The following is a 17,869-nucleotide window of genomic DNA, read 5'->3' on the forward strand; positions in this document are numbered from 1 at the left end:
GTAGTGTAGATAAATCATTTTCACCCTAATGTTGTTTGTACAATACTTGCTCTGAATATTTGTTGGTAATATAGGCCTCCAAATTTTATTTGAATTTCAACTCCCATAGGCTTCTGTTCAAATATTAGACCCAGCTGAGAAGAGGTCATGGATGCCTGCAAAGGGATGTGGGAATTCATTTAGGAGGAGGAGCTGCAGAAGGGTTGTTGGTGCCTCTGGTAGGCCTGGAGAAGGGTAACACCAAGATAGCCATCTGGAGGGGGACTGAAGAGGCTTGTCGAAAGGAAGCTGGCTTGCGTCTTTTCGCTGGTCTTGGAAGATTCCCAGAAAGGAAAAGCCTTGAGTCAGCATTCTATAGGAGAAGAATGAGAGCTGAGGCTCTTTTGGCTTATGGTCCACTTGGGGCTGTTGTCTAATTATGTTACCAGCACCTCTCTGGAAGAAGTTCCCTGATGGGGAATGAGGCAGGGTGAACAGGATTGTGGTGGGCCAAAATGGGGTGCTGTGGACACCAACTTTGCCAAAGTAGGTTAATTATTGGTGGGAAAGCACCTAAATAATTTAGGAGCACTGGAGAGACAAGGTGGGTGAGGTAATATCTTTTACTGGACCAACTTCTGTTGGTGAGCGAGCCAAGCTTTTGAGTTTACACAGAGCTCTTCTTCAGGTCTGGGACAGGTACTCAGAGTGTCACAGCTAAATACAAGATGGGACAGATTGTTTAGCAAAAATAGTTAACACACATTTCAAGGGACCATTCAAGGTGAAGTGGCCCATTAGCACCAGTCACAGGGAGGAATGGAATGGGGGGAAGGAGCAGCTGGCCGTGGTATTAGTGGATTATAGATTGTTGTAATAAAACATAAATCCAGTGTCTCTATTCAGTCTATGATTTTTAGTGTCTAGCAATGTTATGAATTTAAGTTTCCAGGTTTGTCTTTTGAAAGTGTTGTGCAGGTTTCCTTTGCAGATGAGGACTGATAGTTCAGATATAGAGAGATTGCCTTGTGAAAAGTGTTGACCCACAGGTGACATGGTGTTTTTGTCTTTTATCGTTTTAGGAGCACCAGTTTAACTGAAAATGAATGGGACTTCTGTTGCAAATCACTGCAGCTGAGAATATGCTTCCCAGCTCCAGTAGACAGACATATCTTAGGTCTGTTTGAGCTAACTTGCTAAAAACAGCAGTGTAGCCAGGGGTAGCATCCTATTTATGACTTAGGCTACGTTTACACTGATGGCAGCGAAATCGCCGCCAGATCGATCTTTCAGGATTGATTGAGCAGTCAGTGAGACCCACTCAATCATTCAGGACGTCGACTGAGTAAGTCCACCTCCTCAAGTAGCGTAGCACTGAATCGACAGGAACGTTGTTCCCATCGGCTCAGCACAGTGTAAACAGCGTGTAGAAGCAGTCAACGTGAGTTACGCAAACTATGCAGAGTAGTTTGCGTAACTCCCGTCGACTGCCGCCAAATTTCCAGGTAAGTGTAGACCAGCCCTTGGTCTTCTTTCTACCCTCAAAAGAGACAAAATAAATGGCATCTTCTTGCTAAACAGATCTGGTCACTGCTTGTGTAATCTGGCTCATATCTGCTTCTATTGGGGACAAAAAAAAAGCTGTAATGCTTTTTTACTCCTATTATTCCTGCAGGCTTGATTGCTTTGTGGCAGCCTCTGTGAAGCTAGTAATTACGACCTTGTAGTAGGTGAGTTCTTCGACAAGTGTCTTGTACTCCATGCTGTTCTGTGTTAATAAGTTCCATGTGGTGACATGGACTGCGTTTCTGAAGTCTGCTTTGGACTTCTGGGGAGTTGGTGCCATTGGGGCTGCACCTCCTTGAGTGAGCGCTGGGTCATGCCGATCACATGCACGCAAAACATGCCCTTTCTCCTGAAGTCAGCAATAGACTGATTGGTGCCCGGTGCCATTGCAGTCATGTCACTATTCCTGCAGAGTCAACAGAGCTAAAAGAATGAGGTGGATTTTATTCTTTTTTGTGCCTCTTCAACACAGTCCTTTACTAAATTCCAAATAGGGAGCCAATAAATTACACTTGTGCACACCCACCAAAGGCCCAGGTGTAACAAATTGCATCAACAGTATGAGACAGTGGAGTTACTGTCTAGAGTTACAGTCTAGTAGAGTTACATGAAGGCATGTTGAGATTCTGCAGTATTTCTTTATACTTGGAATAGGAAATAACGGCTGTATTCTACTTGCTGTGGTGTGGTAACTATGGGTGTTGTCTTTTTAACAATGGCCAGTGTAAATTTCAGAGGTACTAGTTGGCCAAAATATGCCTAAGGACATGGCCTTATCTTTACTTAGGAAAATGGTGTATTTTTTAACATGTTAGCTAAACACATTAACTAATTGTATTACAATCCAAGCACAGACAAGACAGCAGTAGTTTTAACACATTAGCTGGTTGAGGTAAACTGTTGGTTCCCTCCCCCTAGAGTTTATCTGAACCAGCTAACATATGTCAACTACTGTGTTTTGTCTATATGAGGATTTTAATACATTAGTTAATACATTAGTTAATATATCAAAGTATACTTTTTCTCCTGTTGTAGGCATGGCTATGAATCTTGCAGATGGAGTATACATTTCAGGATCTGCAGATGCCTAAATCCTTAGAAGTGTAGTGCAAAGAAAAACTATAAGGTAGTATAAGGACTTACAAACACTGGCCAGCCACTCCAGCAACTCTTTTGTCCATGTCACAAATAAAGACCTGCAATTGAATCTGTATGGATAGAATTCTGCCACCAGAAACAGTGAGTTGCAAGGTTGTGACTTAAGTATTTTGCTCTTAATCAATTCAAAGCCAGCTATAATCTTAACTGCAAAAATCATTTCTAACTGCCCACCCCCAAAACTTTTTAGAAGAATGATAGGGAGGCTTTTGGCATGGTCAAGGTAGAGATGCAGCAGAGTGAGTAGAAGCAGCCTGGCACTATTTTAGTTTAAAGGTAATGCTTTCTAAATAACTATAGAAAATCAGAGCTGGGTTGTAAGTTTTGACTCTTCCCAGGTAATTAGAATGTTACCTTCCCTCTTAAAAACAGGTAATTATCTTGGTACTTCTCAGCTGTAGAAATAGTTTGTGAAAATGTGGTATTCTGTGTGGAACCCTCTATATATCCACTGGAGGTCCCAATCCTGTGAATACTTAAGTGCATAACTTTACATATCTGAGTACTCCCAATGGTTTCAATGGGATGACACACATGCTCTGTTGTATTCAGAACTGGAACCTAACTCTCTTCATTCTATATTGAAATACTTCCAATTTTTCATTTCCCCCTTTATACAAAAGTGAGTCAGGGCCTATAATACTATTTCTAATCTCTGATTGCTACCAGCAGAAATTTAAATAAATAAATATAAAAGGAAGTATTGTTTGTTACTTATATCCTCATCATCAGTATCAAAGTAGCATGGCAGATCAGATAATGGACTATATTCTGAGACGTGCCCTGCCTTCCTATTGCACTGCAGAGTTAACTGTTAGACAGTGGCCATTAGCTAATGACAGATTGCACATACTGCTGGATCAGATAATGGACAGAAATATGCTTAAATGACTGCAGCTGTCCCATTTTAGTCCAATTCCTAGTTTTATGGCAAACAGCATTATGGCTATGGTTATTAAGCGATCAAATATTTTGCAACATTGAGTTAATGAAAAGAGGAGGAAAACAATTAAAAAAGAAACAAACAAACTCTTGATGTTTACCTGAGTGAAATGTTCAGTATTGAGTTATTTCCAATCTAATGAACAGGAAGAAGACTTGAAAATACCCAAATCCTATTTCATTTTCTAGGCTTGAAATCATGGACAGAAGAAGGAAAGCTATAATCAAATAGCTTGTAAATTACATGGGTAGTGTGATGCAAATACCCCAAGGAGATCAGTTCATCATGAGATAATGTGTAAGAATACGGACTGTTTTCCAGCAAACTTAGCATAGTTGCAAACAACTTCCAATAGATTCTGCTATGTGATCTTGCAAATAGATGACAATATTCAATGTAGTAATAGTTACCAAAGAAATCCCAGTATAAACAACTATATCAATGCCTGTAGTAGTGAACATTGCAGCAAACAGTCAGATATGTTAATAAATAAGTACTTCTACTGAAATAAAATGTTTGAAATTACCCCTCCCCCTTTCATCTATTGAAGAAAGAGATAGGTAGAAGTATAATATTTTGCACACTTTTGACAATCCAAAGCCATTTGACTCTTTACAGCTGTCAGCAATTGTTGCCTGTCTTATACACACTGAGCAAAATTCATCCCAGTTGTAACTCCATTATTAACAGAATTATTCCAAGAAAGAATTTGACTCAAATTCTTTGGTAAACTGTTCAAAATGTAATTTTCATTCTGATTAAAATTGTGTTGTCTTATAAATAATAAGCAATATAAAGAATCATATTACTAGTGTGCAGCATATACTTCACTTTAAGTGGTTATATAGCTCTTGGTGTCCAGTTTTGCCCAACTGATTCTAAGTGGACAGACTGTAATGACATCTAATTTTTAGCATAAGTACCATATAAATAGTGCTCCAGTTTCTGATTCTGCTTACACCAGCATAAATCCATAGTGAAATCAGTTTAGTCACTCTAGAGTCACACCCAATAAATCAGTGTAAAATAACAGCAGTGTCTAATTACCCTTACAGTCTCTTGAAATCAAATTTATTACTTAATCCCAACCCCCCAATTTTTTTTTGTCTTTTTGTTCTGTGTTTGTACAACGCCTAGTATACAGAGGTCCAAGATAATTACTTGGTCTGTCATTATTACAAATAAGTAATCATTATCATTGTTATAAATACAATTGTGCCATTGATTTTTGAAGTAGATTTCCCTACTGTCCATAAGGCCCATCACTTTCGGACAGACTCTTATTTAAAAAAAAAATTATAACAATATTCTGTGAATATGAAATATTCATTTAGACAAAAGATCAGACATTTAGAAAAGGAAAAGTTCATGTAGAACAACACTGTAACAAACTTTATATATGTATTTAACAAATCATTCATTTCTCTTTAAATGTATATTTGATTTTCTTCTTGAGTGTCACAGTTCCTACTTTATATATTTTTAATTAGTAGCTATTCTCTTAGTCGTTCACCAAACTTAATGGTATCACATATCTTAATCTATAATTAATGGGTTTCTTTGATTTTTGATATAAAGTCTCCCAAAATTTTTTTCTTTTTTTTTGTATCATTAGAAATAATAGCAAACATGAAATATTAAAAATAAAGAGACTGGAACTGTGACATTGCTTGTTCTTTTCCTAAAATCAAGCAAACAAAAACTGAATTATTGATTGTGAAACATTACAAAGTCAGCAAGATACTTAAGCACATGCCTAACTTTGATGAGATGTAAACACCACACAGGTGAACAAAAAGTTAACAAGAGTCTGTGTGCAGTTAATCCCCTTGCTGCTCCAGGAGTGTGTGTCAGTCTTGATTTGTTAGCAGACACAGCTGGCGCAGAGCTGGGCCTCTTTCATAAAGAAAGAAAGTGAAAGTCATAAGGGAGGTCCAGGAGAACTACCCAGGAGGAAGAGGGTTAAAGTTTCTGCACTCTGTAGAAGAAGAGAGAGCTGCGTTGGCAGGTTCTTGGAAAGGGACAACTCTCCAGGGAAGTAGCCCTGGGGGTTGGTCTCCTGAAACAGAACAGGGAGCTGTTCAGAGCCTGGTGAGATTAAAAGATCAAGCCCAGATGGGTGTAGGCTGCTTTAGTTGGGTTTGGTTTGTAAAAGGTTTTTTGCATTCTGGGGGGAAGACAGGGAGCCTGTTTCTTTGGAAGAGGAGTGAGATTTCAGAGGAACCCAGGATGGCTGGATGTGGGACACTGTTGGTACAGGGAAGGGGGGAGGCTTTAAATGACATTGCCAGAAGGCTAAGTCAGGAGAAGCGCCTGACCACTGCAGAACTGGAGTGGCTGTCTGCAGGGAGGTACAGATAAGGAGAGCCTGCTATGACATGCCCAGCCCTGAGGGGGCATGCTGACCCATCATTTACCCTTCTATGCTAATATTAATCCCATTGAGTAATTGTCATCTTACAGTTAGACTACAATGAAGTAGCTTGCTGGATCAGGGCTCTACAATGCAGTAAATTGAAGTCCATCAGCTACCCCCAGAAAAAACTTCAGCGTCCATTCTCACGCTCTGTGTTCTGTTCTGATATCACCAATAAGGATGGAAATTAAGGCCAATTGAAACGATGTATCTTCTTCTGAAAGTTACAAGTGAATTACAAAAGACCATCGCTATTGTCTGATTGCATTTTAAGTCAGGAGTGTGTTGGTGAGAGGAGTTGGCCCTGGTATTGTTTTCAAAGCTCTCTCTATTGAACACCCATTTCAGGAATGGGAATACCATATGCAGAGGGTTGCTAGTTTGGTTCCTTTATTTTACTGTACAGCCCTGAGTAGTTTCCATGATGAAATGTGTTAAAATCTGAAGGGGGTAGTGTGGTGGAGAAGCTTATTTGTATGATATAAAAAGATTTAATTAATACTCTTACAGATTAAATGGTCTTTACCATCTGGTAGAAGATGAATCCTCTGAAAAGAGGAAGTAGCAGTTTCCTAAGGCATTTTTTTTTTTTTGAGCCCTAATGGAGACAAAACAATTAAAATATCATAATAAACAATAATTAAAATGTCATCAAATATGTAGAATAACGATTAAAGAGACTATTAAAAAGTCAAACTGAGCCACAGAGCTTTCCACCCCTGTGGGCAGCAGTGATTATAATAGAAATCACTTCAGAAAAGGGAGAATCTCCAAAGGTTTGAATGTGGGAGAAAAGGACTGATCTCTAAGAGCATATTGTATGCATTACACATTACTGCCACAAGGGCTGAGTTACACAGTTGACCTAAGCCTAAGCAATGGACCCACGACGCAGATATCTATTTAGGATGAGTCTCAGTGAGATGGTCTTGAATTGAAATATAACCAGTTTCTGTAGAAGTGAAGGGTCAAAGCGGCTGTCAGCTCAGACTTAAAACTTTTCATTCTGTGGCATGCTGCACCTATGATATACACAACTGAGACTGAATTGGGAGCAGCTACAGAACAAAGTTTTGCCATAAAGAGGGAGGAAAATCTATAGCACATGTTAAAATAAAAGAATAGGCTTTTTAGGAAAGCAAGGCAGCAAGAAAAATGTGAGAAAAAACTAAAAGTTTGAGTTTCTTTTTAATGAAGCAAATCTCTTTCATAGGACAACCAGAAACCACTAAGAGATACCCCTAGTAAAATATTTATATTAGCACTGATTTCCTCTAAAATAATACTGAATTAATAGAAGGCCTTGGGAGAGAGGGAATGTATGCTGGCACACACTTATAACAGTATTATTTCTACAGTTAATTCACCAAGGCCTAACTATCCAAAATCTAGCTGTGCAGGAGAGACTTTTAACTGTCTTCTCCCTTATTGCTTTCTCAAAAATTAATCTGCCTGATCACTTGCATTCTGGCCAGCCAAAGCCTGGACTGGAGGAAAGTAAAAGGAGATCTCTCAGACGTTTTTTAAAGCCCAGGGGGCAACTTCTATAGTCAAGGAGGTTTGAAGTAGGGAGGGATCAAGATGCCCAGTAAGATCTGGAATTGATACAAGAGAGAGTACTGTGGATACAGAAAATTTCAAAAGATCATGACTGTCTCCTGTAAAAGAGACCTAAAACTTGTAATATAACTCTACACCTTTTATCTGTTACAGAAAAGCAAGAAGCATGAATCTGTTCTCTGCTGTTTTGAAAAATACATTGTAAGACCTATGGATAGAAGCATGAGAGTATTCAACCCCTCTTTGTAGCTGTTTGGCACTGGATCTGACACGTTTACAGGAGCAAAGAGGCTTAGATAAAATCCCACACAAGAAACAAAGGCTTACATGCAAGGAAGTAGCATCTGCAGCATTCTTTAATAGATGTACCATTCCTGCAGTATTATCTGCGACCACTGGTTTGGTGACAGAGCCTTTATAAAATACACCTGGAGATGTGAGATCCTCAAATAGGAAAAAGTGCAACTTTGTAGCTGCGACTAGTAGGTTGTAGGAAAAATGTGGCAGTATTCCTGGATACATAAAACTCGTTACATTTGATTTTAAGAGCAGACAACTGTTTGTTTAGAGGGAAATTTTCTCCATTTGAATATAATGAACAATAACGAATACCGTTGATCACACATACTCAATCTGTTTGGTTTGTTTAGATGAAAGTAAGCTTCCACCTTTTTTGCCCTGTGAGAAGAGTGTATCTACAAATAACTTAAGTGCTAGGTATGAAGCCTTAGGAAGGACTAATCTGTAGTTATCTATGACGGATTTATTTTAGGGGCTGAATTTTAGTCTTAATTAGGTTCTGTGACATTTCCCCCCCTGCAATCTGGACTGGCGTGTAGCTGTGTCTCCCCAATTCCTCACTCCTGGGTCCTGACTTACCCTGCTCTGCTGTGTGAACCACCCACTCCTGGGTCAGCCCAAGCCTAGCCTCCTGCGAGTAATCGGTCCCTGACCTAGTAAAGGAGTGCTTCTGGCCAGCCACTCATGGGATAGATCCCCAGCAAACACCCCCAGTCCCTGATGCAACTCCGGGAACAGCTGTCTTTCAGGGTCAGTGTTGTACACTGCACCCTGCAAGCTCATTTACATTTGTCCGTCAATTTATCAAAGAAATTGAAATGCACCAGCTCTGTCACTCTAAATGAGGTCTCTGCACACACTCAATCCACATGCATTGTTTTAGATAAAACAAACAAATAAATTTATTTACTGCAGCAAGATTTTAAGTGAATCCAAGTCAGATTAATATAAATCAAAAGATTAATAATGTGTCAAGGAATTAACCACAGTCAACAAAAAAGATAACTCGCCTCCTAAACTAAGATTAATATTCCAGTCTGTTCAGCTTCTTCTATTCCAGGTATTCAGCTTACCACACAGGCTGGTTGCGATGCCTCTAGCAACCAGGTTCTGCCCACCCCCGTGGGTAGATTCTCAGTCTTTGGTGTTGCTGAGAAGATGGATTCCAGGGGAGACCCCGAGACAAAGATGCCTCTTTCTTTTTAACAAGTTTTCTTGACATTCCCTGGGGTCAGGTGATCGTCCATGTCCGGCAATGGGCGTGATTTTTCCCTTTTGAGCCAAAGTGCTCGAAGGTGCTTGGGCCAGTCCATTGTTCCTGTATGCATGCCTCCGCTGGGTGTGGAAATGCAGCTTTGTGTTTGTCTGCAATTATTCAAGCCATGTGAGACACATGTTTGGGGATATGAAATAGCAGAGTTTCTTATCTGCACATATGTATGACACTGCAGGAAGCATGCTGCCATAACAGTAATGCTCAGTATGTCATGAGCATTCCAAAAACACCTTCCATGACATACTTTGCATTAAACAATACATAAATCACACTGTCAGGGTGTACCTGGGGTACAGCGTTTCACAGGTTTGCACTGAGTATTTTATCTGAAGTTCCTGTGTTTGGATTTTCATTTATTAATGCTGAGACTTCTAAATGGCCCAAGGGAATTAGGTATTGACTCCCATTGAAAGTCTAGCCCGCCTTTGAAAGTGCCAATCTACATTTTTCTTTATACAATTATGTCAATTTCTGTGATAGTGGAATTTTTTCCACCCTTGGGGATAGTAACGCTATTGTGTCAGATTAATCCCTGGGATAACTCCCCTGATTTCATGTCTCATTTCAGGCTCATAACTGGCTCTTATTAGGCTCACTGCTATTACAAAATCCACAAAGAAAGGGAAGAAACTAGCAAAGGTTGTAAGCTGGAATTTTTTAGGTTCACAGGGTGAATCCTGGTCCCACTGAAGTCCATGGCAAAACTCATGTGGACTTCAATGGGGCCCTGATTTCACCCACAGCTGTTATAAACATAGTGGCAAAGCCAATAGTTCACCTGGCTATTTCTCTCTGAGTCTGAATTTGAGTCATAACAGTGCCAATGCCTATACATAACTGACAAGTAACTGCTTGTATTTGTTATGTTTGTGTGCTTGACAAGACTTTGATGCTTATATGCCAAGTGCCTGAAGACATGTATAGCATCTGTTAAGTGCTTCCCTACATTTATCATATCCATCAAGTGCCTCATGACATTTTAATGCCCACAAGAACCCTCACAGACCTCCCAACATTGAGGAATTTCAGTAACTTCAATAGCTTTAACTCAAATGTGATAAGAAGTCCTGTGTACTACTTCTCATGGAGTCTTGACTAAGCAGCCTACCCTGAGCTTTCCTGACCACCCCAATTTTTTATTATAGATGGGCAAGAAATGGTTAGAAAAATAAATGAAAAGTTAAAAGCAGAAGTTTTCTTAGTCAGATAACTCAAACAAAGGACCCCCCTCTGCTTGTCCCCATTCCTTTAAAACAACCAGACTTGGGCTTCATAAAAGCTACAAGACATTTCATGCTAAAAGGTGTATTAATAATATTTTGGGTGGTGGTGGTGGTGGTGGGGGGGGGGGGGTGTTAAGGAGGAAGCAGCCAGAATCCATCACAACTCTGGCTTCATCATATTTGTGTCTGGGGAAACTGCTTCTTTAACCAAGGTGCTTTAAGGAGCAACATTAAAATGGATAAAAACTCCAGAGCAATGAAAATGTGAGACATATGGATTCGAAGAATAAGATATCGATTACTGGTTATCACTGGTGCATCTTCCTTGCTACCATGTATAGTATGTGATGGCCCGGATATAGATACGTGCAAGCATGCTCAGTTGGAAGATGTTTCTTCAGTGATTAACGTAAGCAAAATTCCTCTTAGTACTACTTACCCTGATGCTTAAACTCCTTAAACAGTCATTATGTCCTTTACAAAAATTTCAATCTGGTTCACATGGGCTTAAAAAGAAAAAACAATATATATGCTGTGCTACATTTTTTTCTGTAGTAAAACAGTCTTTTTAAAACTTAAATTTGCACAGAGCACAAATCAGGCAGGAAAAAGGCATGAATTATTTAAGCTAATTTATCTAAGAGAAAAAATAACTCCACTGCAGGACTTCCATCTGTCTGCAGTAGTAAACAGCCACCACCTGCTTCCTGTAAATGGCAGTATAGGATTATTACTCAGTAAATGTCACAATTTCCATTTCAAAAACCCTTTTCAGCTGTCTGTTTCTCCAACAACAAAATAATAAATCACCTGCTACCATGGTCAGAATAAATCCCCTATCTGTGTAATAATGACTGGGGGGAAAAGAGCCAAGGAAACATCCATTTTTGCATTGCTTTCGTTTATATAACATTTGTACCTAGATGATAGAAAGGTGATAGATTCCACTGCATACTGTAGCAGAGAGCACTTTTTTAGCATTCACGCTGTATTGATAGGAGAGGGCAATGTTTACTACTTGATACACAGAAGAGGAAGTTAAAGTCCTACACAAGGCTCTAAAGTAATTTAAAATATTCTTTAAAATAGTGATGTTAAGTTAAAGGACAAAATAACCTGTGAAAACGAAAAAAAAATTCTGAAATTATCTGCCACTAAATAATTCCTGTGGCCATATCTAGATGCACAGAATGTAGATTTGTGTTGACTGCAGGAATATATGTCCATTATTCATTATTTTGAGTGGTTGTAGGTTAATGCTCAGCTTGACACAGCCAGGAGAACATCTTGGTGCCAAAAGAAATTAGAAACAGTGAGCAACCGCTGGCCTTGCAATTTAAAATCAATGATCTGGCAATAACCAGCAACTGAACAAAGCAAAGTCCTGTTGGATATTACATGCTCCATTGACTTTTGGCTTCTTACCAAAAATCAATGCAGTATGAAGTGTCAGACAATCATTCTGTAGACCACACACTTTTTGGTGGTAGTTAAAATATTGACACATGGCGACACCTCTCGGGACACAAAATGAGTCACTATTTGTCTGCATTGTTATTAAACTACACAGCACCACTGACACTTAGTTCCAACTTACAAGTACAACTTCATACCTGCTACTTCCCCCTTATTTTGCCTTCCCTTCCAAATTTAGCAGAGTAAATCTTAACTAGAACAGTCACGCTTTATATATGTAAGAAAAGGGAGTCCACTAGAGGAAAATGTGTTTCAGTATAGCAGACAGTTTCTTTAATATCTGTGAGAGTCCTGTGGCACCTTAAAGACTAACAAATTTATTTGGGAAGAAACTTTCGTGGGCAGAAACCCACTTCATTGGATGCATGAAGTGGAAACTTCAGTTTGATAGGTATATATGCACATGCAAGGATGGGTGAGTTACATCACAGTGAGGAGGGCAAGTGTTAATGAAGTAAATTCAATCAGGGTGGATGAGGCCCTTCACAACAGTTGATGAGAAGGTGTGAATATCAAAAGAGGGAACATTATTTTTTGTAGTGGGGTAGCCACTCCCAGTCTCTATTCAGATGTAGTCTGATAGTGTCAAGTTGGTATATGAGTTCCAGCTCTGCAGTTTCACACTGGAGTTTGTTTTTTGAAGTTTTTTTTGTTGAAGTATGGCAACTTTCAAGTCTGTTACTGAGTGTCCAGGGAGACTGAACTCCTCTCCTACTGGTTTTTTAATGTTACCATTCTTGATGTCTGATTTGTGTCCATTTATTCTTTTGCGTAGTTAATATCTGTGTTTCCTTCCTCTCTTCATTCAAATCCTCCCTGGAGGTTAGGTGGGGGGAATATAAACTTCCTCCTTTCTTTGGGTATCCTTGTGTGGCCTTGTCTTTCTTTCAGGAATCTACCTTGCACCTTCACTGAGCTGTGCTGATTTCAGTGGAGTTCTATGCAGGGTGGTGTCTACATGTGCAGAACTGTTTGCAGGAGAAGTGCTTTAGTTCCTGTCCTGACAAGTTTATCATTTTTATGACCTGTATAGGCCCAAGCACAAATCTGGTGCTTGCCAAATAGAGCAAGAATAAGAAGAAATGGTATATTATTTAATTGCACTGTCATGGCTTTCTGGTCATCAGGAAGATTTATGCTCCTTAAGGAATAATTTGTTTCCTTTATAGGAGCAAAGTGAGTGTCCACAGTGATAGTAAGTGACCCTAATCTGTTTTATTTACAATATGAATAGTTTCTACAGAATGACTACTGAAATAGATATTAAAATGTAAAATATCACACTTTGTCAATTCCTGTAAATTGTAGCCAGCATTTCAGAAATAATTCCTGTTCATCTCCAGTCTGTAACAACTCCTGTTAAAATGCTGTCAGATACCTTGCCCCCTGACATGCATTCAAAATCCTCTTCTGTTTCACGTGTCTCTGTGTTCCAGCTTGAAGAACATCTCTCAGGGGTTGGTGACGTTGTTTGCTTTACTACAGAAAATTCACATAACTTTCTATTAGTAACTTTCCACTAACTTCAGTTATCTATTATTTTGCAAAAAGTGACACCTCCTTTTGTGATGAATAGCTGGCCTAAACTTGAAATATTCTATAACAGGGATAGGTTCTCTATTGAATTTCATAAGATGGTTCAAAATACCTACAGAAAAATTATTTTCTATAAAAGTCTATAGAAGTCTTCCATAAGGTGTGAGAGCTAGAAGTTTCCAGAAGCCCAAGATTATTTAGAGCAGACTGAGGCTTGTGAGCCGCAAGCGGCTCTTTGTAGCACATGATATTAAACTTATTAAGCAATCAGGATGCTTTTACTATGTTATTAACCAATTAAGTTATCAACTTGCACTAAGTTATTACTTCCTCTGTCATGCTGTTTAAATATGAATAGCATCATAGTAAATGAAACAATGAATTCATACTACTGTGGTTCTTTTGGGTAATGTTGATTGCTAATTTGGCTCCTGAACCACGGCAGTCTGAGTATCACTGATTTCGAGCTAAATGCTTAGGCAACTAATAAAAATGCTGTGCTTTAGCAGATCGAGCTGGCTGGGACCTTTTCAACAAAACTCTTTGTCAGAAAATGCCTTCCCTCCCAAAACAAAACTTTTTTTGTAGAAGTGAATTGGTTTGGAGTAAACTTTTGTCAAAGGTTTCTCAAGTTGAGGATTGAATTTCTGATGAGAGAAACAGATCCCTAGAGAGTAGCCAGCAGTCTAATTGTGAGAACACTTACCGGAGATATGAGAGACCGAAGTTCATGTTCTGCTCATTTTGGAGCAGGGACTTCTACCTGTGTCTTCCATATCTCAGGAGGGTGCCTCGCCACCAGACAATACAATCAGTCTCTGGCCCAATAAATACTTAATTATTTAAACAAAGTAGAACAGCTTCAACAGGAGAGTTTGGGAGACACTAACTCTATAGCCCAGTGATTAGGACACTCACTTGGGATGTGGGAGGCAAAGGCTCAAGAGCAAGTTCCTGCTCTGAATAGGGCACAGAAAGGACTGAACCCAGGTCTTCTGTATCTCACATGAGTGCCCCAGTAACTGGGCTATTGGCTATTCTGGGGTCAAATGGACACACCCACTTTTTCAAGAGAATTTTTGAAAGGTCTTGGTTTCATTTCTATTTGGAATGAAAACAAACTTTGAAACCTCAATTTTTCAGAAAACCAAACTCTTTTTCTGTTTAGTTGTAGAACAGAACCTAATATAAATAATGTCTCATTTTTCAGAATATCCTCAGGATGTTTCCTCAAGGAGAAAAAAGTATTTCAGACTAGAAAAGGAACCTACTGTGTGTGAAATAACATAGTATTATGACAATTTCCTTCAATAAAAACAAAGTATGATAAAGTGGCTAAACATTTCTTTTCCAGAAAATAAAAATATTATGGCTCAAAATTTCTCTTTGAAATTGAATTTAGCAGGATAATTCTTAGGTACCACATGAATTGAGAGAGCTTTTTTAAAAACAAGAAAATGTTGCACACTCAGTATTTTAGCAGTCTACATATATTGTATTTGATACAAAGACTCCTAAATTTTCTGTGACATTGCACCATAATTAAAATGAACCCTAGCAGTAGCTTGATTATGTGATGGCGGAAAATGACTTAATTTATTTCTAAATGTGGCTTTATCAAGCACATTTGATCATTTTAATTTCATAAGGATAAATCATGAATTTTAATAACTGAAGTACAAACCAAATTAACCAAACTATACAATGTAATTAGTGATGCAATACAAGGGGTTATATTACAATCTGATTAAATATGTCCCTGAAGACACACTTCTAAAAAACTAATTTATTAGAGATTTGTAGTATCACTGCCCACTGTTTTACTGCTCTTTATGCAGGTTTGTTTTTGAGGTCACTTAATTACTTCTTTAGAGTAGAAATGCAAGAGCTTGGAGAAATTTGTCTGACAACATCTATTAAATTTGTAAGGAAGACCAAAGAGACAATACCAGAGGTAAGATCTGGTGATATTACAATTAAGACCGAATAATTTCTCATTATGGGAGCTATGCTATATACGAAGGAGCTGGAAACAAAGAAATCTGCCAACTCTCAGTTGAACACCACAAAGTGGTACCAATGGTTATGGCTCCATAATTTGAAAACCTCTTGCTTAGTGGGTAAAAGCCCAGATCCTCTAAGGTATTTAGCTCTCTAATGGGTATTGATTTCAGGGGAAGTTAGGCACCTGAATATTTAGAGGATTTGGGCCTTTAAAGTGTCTATTTCTGAGTTCCAAAGTACTGACTTAAAAAATGTAATTGATTAGCAAAATTCTTAAAATCATTTGGATCACTGCAGATGAAGTCTTAAAATTCTAAATAAAAAAGAATGATGTTTTGGATCCAAAATATTATGTATGGAAAACAGGAACCGACCTAGGAAAAGAAGTTTAGCCATTTAAGGCCAGATTCTGTCACCCTAACTCGTGTCTAATAGTATAGTACTTCACTCCAATTCCAAGCTAGAAAAGAAGAGTTTAGCCATGGGGATACCTAAATTAGGGTGTCAATTACACATTTATGCTCTCAAATTGACCCTTACCTCTGTTTTAGGTCTGGCGACCAAATTCTTCACTTCTTCTGAGTAGAGATTGCCAATCATGTTGAACACAGTTAACCTGGTTTAGAATGTTAAATTGTGCTATCTGGTGATTATATCACATTGTCCAAGAGACAAGGATGAAACCACACAATTAATTTGATTGTGAGACCTAAAATAATAGGTGTGTATATTGGAAAGGCCTATTTATTAACTTGCTGCAGCACCAATTAACTCCTTCTGCCAGTTGCATATAGATTTAATGAGCCGTAATTAGACCTTGTATAAGTGGGTCAAACTGTTGTGACCGATATGGCCCATGATGTGACTTTAGGATTTTACACAGCAATAATTTTTTCAGAGTAATTTGCAGCCATGATCACAACTGAAATGAAATAAAAACCCTCGTGGCTGGGTTTCAGGAACCATGCTCCAGTACTTTGGACATGATAGCTGTGCTCAATTTACAAACATCCCTTCTGTGTTAGTGGACTTACTTGCTGTTTAAAAAAAAAATCTTCTAGTGTTTTGTATTTGCTAAAGAAAAACAGAACTTAACTTTGTAATGCAAACATTTTAAAAATGAGTTAACATTCTGTTCAGTGAGTACACATTTCCTTTTTAACTTGGAGTTTCTGTACCAATGACAGTCATATAATATATATGTTTTTAGGCACCCAGCGACTGCTGGCACAGAGTAGAAAATACTTGGTGGAAATGAGTTTTAGACTGGGTTCTGAGTGAAGTGGAGCCAAAAGGACACCGCTTCCTTTCATGAAGACTGTTATAATTTTGAAGTAATTTTTATTTTCTTCTCTATACCTGAGAACAGAATTTTATCCCAAATCTGCTGATGTGTTTTAAGAGATTCATGAAAAAAAAGACCTAGTTCCATGGTCTGGCTTTCCATAGATATTCAGATCTATGTGTAGAAAATGGGAAAGGTGAGTCTATGCTGGAAAGGTAGGCTGTCCTACACTAGATATTCACTCCTTCAAAGATTCAGGGCAAAATAGTGAAAATTATTTCAGAGTCTCTATGGCAATTTTCATGGATTCTTCCAACATGGAATGTATCTTGGGAAGGTAGGGTGGAGGTTTCATAGGCAACAATGGTCAGTGAGCCTCTGGTAGCACAGTTCCTGGTGGAAGCCATCCTGACAAGTCTTCCTATCAGCAGAAAGGAGGGAGGGAGGATGTGTGGTCCAGATAGCCTTCCATGCACATAAGGGGTATATATGTGGAGTCTGAAGGCTGACCATCTGGCCTCATAATTGTATAGGGGAATCCTGTCCCCATCTCCTCCCACGGAAAATGTAATTGTCAGCCCCATTATTTGAAACTTGATGTTTCCATTGTTAAGGCTCTGATTGCTGGCTTGCTTACCTTTAAGCATCTGCTTGTTTTGCTGAAGTCAAGAATATAACTGAGGTCCCTTCCAGTCCTACATGTCTATGAGTCTATACTTAAGTGTTTTCTGAATCAGGCTTTTATTTGAGAATAACAACTGTAGAGGCCTTACACTAATAAAAAATGAGCAAACTGCTACCACAAGGAAACTTTCTAGATGTGGTGGAGTAGTACCTTTTATTATGCAAGGTAATAAATAGCATGCTAAGTAAACAGCAATGTAAATAATGATCAGTTTATAAAAAAAATAAGTTGAAAGGAAGCAAGTGATGATTATTGATTAAGTAGGCATATATAGTTTAATCTACAGCTACTTGGCTTTACTGTTTTATAATACAAATATTCATCATTGTAAGAGGCAATGTTTAAAAAACGAAATCTGTTGGCCATGCATGTGCTGACTTTTATGAAGGGAAAAAGAAAATAACTCACCATGCCAGTTATCTGCAGAGTAATTTTTCAGTTTATTTAGTTTTATATTCTACA

Source organism: Emydura macquarii, unplaced genomic scaffold (genome assembly GCF_026122565.2).
Source record: "Emydura macquarii macquarii isolate MOO-44397 ecotype Brisbane River unplaced genomic scaffold, CSIRO-AGI_Emac_v2 contig_75, whole genome shotgun sequence".
NCBI lineage: Eukaryota > Metazoa > Chordata > Testudines > Chelidae > Emydura > Emydura macquarii.